We start from the raw sequence: 3317 nt of genomic DNA on the forward strand, positions 1-3317 counted from the left end.
GTGGCATCATAGCTCACAGCAACCTCTAACTCCTGGGCTCACGCGAGTCTCCTGCCTCAGCCTCCCAAGTAGCTGGGACCACAGGCGCCCACCACAATGCCCTGCTATTTTTTGGTTGCAGCAGTCATTGTTATTTGGCAGGCCCGGGCTGGATTTGAACCCGCCACCTTAGGTGTATGTGGCTGGCACCTTAGCCACTTGAGCCACAGGCGCTGAGCCTATTCCTGCCATCCTTAACTGCCTTGCAATCACTCTGGCCTTCCTAGAGTTTTTCAGATCTCTCATCCATCCTGGGTCTGGAACTGTCCATCTCACCACTGACACTGAGATTGGGTGGGAGGTGCAATTTGGATGTTAGGGAGTAACTTCTCTAAGAGGAAGTAGGAGATCCAGGATGGTGGTTCAACCTATAATCCCAGTACTCTGGGAGACTGAGGAGCGAGGATTGCTTGAGCTCACAGTTTGAGACCATTCTGAGCAAAAGTGAGACTCCATCTCCACTAAAAATAGAAAAATTAGCTGGGTGTTTGTGGTGAGCACCTGTAGTCCCAGCTGCTCAGGAGGCTGAGGCAGGAGGATCACTTAAGCCCAGGAGTTTGAGGTTGCTGTGAGCTGTAATGCCACGGCACTCTGCCCAGGGGGACAGCTTGAGACTCTGACTCAAAAAAAAAAAAAAAAAAAAAAAAAAAGAAGGCTGAAATGAGTGGATCACTGGAGGTCACAAGTTTAAGACCAGCCTGAGCAAGAGTGAGACCCATCTCTAAAAATAGCCAGGCATTGTGGTGGGGACCTGTAGTCCCAGCTACTTGGGAGGCTGAGGCATGAGAATTGCTGGTACCCAAGAGTTTAACGTTGCTGTGACCTATCATGACACCAGGGCATTCTACCCAGAGCAAGAGAATGAGAGTCTGTCTCAAGTCTGTAGTCCCAGCTACTCAGGAGGCTGAGACGAATGAATCGCCTAAGCCCACGAGCTGGAGGTTGCTGTGAGCTATGACGCTATGGCACTCTACCGAGGGTGACATCTCTTAGCCTCCTGAGTAGCTAGGACTGCAGTAGACCTTTTTTTTTTTTTTTTAATTGCATTTGTCCTATGTCCACATCCTCAGGCCTTACTGATTTTATAATTTTTTGGAACCTCAGTTACCTGCCTCTGAATTTTTTTTTTTTTAAGAGACAAGGTCTTACTTTATTGCCCTCTGTAGAGTGATGTAGTGTCACAGCTCACAGCAACCTCCAACTCCTGGGCTTAGGTGATTCTCTTGGCTCAGCCTCCGCAGTAGCTAGGACTATAGGCACCCGCCACAATGCCCAGCTTTTATTGTTGCGGTTTGGCTGGGGCTGGGTTCAAACCTGCCACCCTTGGTATATGGGGCTGGCGCCCTACTCACTTGAGCCACAGGCACTGCCCATGCCTCTGAATTTTTATGATCGTGGTTTAAGAGCTATGTAATTTGGATGAATGAGACAGAAAAATCTCTGAAAACCTTTATTATTTATTTATTTGACAGAATCCTCTTGTCTCAGCCTCCTGAGTAGCTAGGACTGCAGACACATACCACAATGCCCAGCTAGTTTTGTTTTTTTTTTTGAGACAGTCTATGTCCCCCTTGGTAGAGTGCCGTGCCATCACAGCTCACAGCAACCTCAGACTCTTGGGGTTAAGCCATTCTCTTGCCTCAGCCTCCCAAAGTAGTAGAGTCTCTCTCTGTCACTCTGGGTAGAAAGCAGTGGCATCTGGCTTGGTGCCTGTGGCTCAAGTGGCTAAGGCGCTAGCTACATACACCCAAGGTGGAGGGTTCGAATCCAGCCTGGTGCCTGTGGTCCCAGCTATTTGGGAAGCTGAGGCAGGAGACTTGCTTGAGCCTAGGGGTTGGAGGTTGCTGTGAGCTGTGATGCCATAGCACTCTACCCAGGGGGACAGCTTGAGGCTCTGTCTCAAAAAAAAAAGCAGTGGCATCATAGCTCACAGAAACCTTAAACTCTTGGTCTCAAGCAATTCTCTTGCATTAGCCTGCCAAGTAGTGAGACTACAAGGTTCCCATCAGAAAGCCTGGCTAATTTTTCAGTTTTTTTTTTTTTTGGCAGTTTTTGGTCAGCGCTGGGCTTGAACCCACCACCCCCAGGTATATGGAGTTGGTGCCCTACTCTTGAGCCACAGGTGCTGCCCCTAGTTTTTTTATTTTTAGTAGAGACAGGATCTCTCCCTTGTTCATGCTTGTCTGAACTCCTGAGTTCTGGGGGTATCCATCTGTCTCAGCTCCCTAGAGTGCTAAGATTATAGGAATGAGCCACCATGCCTGTCATGAAAACCTTTATTTATGTTGAATCTTTGGTCTCCTATGTTGTATTGTATCTGCTTTGCCCAGCATAACTTCATGCCAGTGAGCCTGCTATCAACTTCCTTAAAACAGATCTCAAGTCCCTGAGTGCTCACAGTGGCCAAAAGAATGAAGAGTTGAGACTGGGGTTACCACCTTCATCACATTTTTTTTTTTTTTGACACAGAATCTTGTTATGTCACCCTGGGTAGAGTGCTATGGTGTCACAGCTCACAGCAACCTCAAACTCTTGGGCTTAAGCAATTCTCTTGCCTCAGCTTCCCAAGTAGCTGTGACTACAGGTGCCCACCAAAACGCCTGGCTATTTTTGTTGTTGTTGTTGTCATTGTTGTTTAGCAGGCTCAGAACCCACCAGTGCCAGAGCATGTGGCCTGAGCCTTAACCACTGAGCTACAGGCACCAAACCACCGTCATCACATTTTATCTTTTCAGAAGCATTACTGCTGAGATCTCTACTTTTCCCCTTCCACTCTACCCACGTTACAACTTTTAGTCTCTTTTTGTTTCTTCTAGTTCTCCAGCAGGAATGACTTACAAGCTGTATATATTAACATTCCAATTCTCAGAAGGGCTGAAAAAGTGAATCAAAGTAAATTATCTTGATGTGTAATTTTGTGCACATGAAACTTACAGTGGAAATGAGTATCCTAATTTCAGAATGAACAGATAACTTGGATCAGGAACTTAATTTTGGGCCAGTCGTGGTGGCTCATGCCTAGGAGGCCTAGGCTGATGGACTGCCTGAGTTCACAGGTTTGAGACCAGCCTGAGCATCTCTAAAAATAGCTGGGCATTGGCTGGGCGCCTGTGGCTCAAGCAGCTAAGGCGCCAGCCACATACACCTAAGGTGGCGGGTTTGAATCCCCAGCCCGGGCCTGACAAATGCCTCTGAGCGGCTCGGCGCCTATGGCTCAAGCAGCTAAAGCGCCAGCCACATACACCTAAGGTGGCGGGTTCGAATCCCCAGCCCGGCCC

Source organism: Otolemur garnettii, unplaced genomic scaffold (assembly GCF_000181295.1).
Source record: "Otolemur garnettii isolate 467f Iridium unplaced genomic scaffold, OtoGar3 scaffold00053, whole genome shotgun sequence".
Lineage (NCBI taxonomy): Eukaryota > Metazoa > Chordata > Mammalia > Primates > Galagidae > Otolemur > Otolemur garnettii.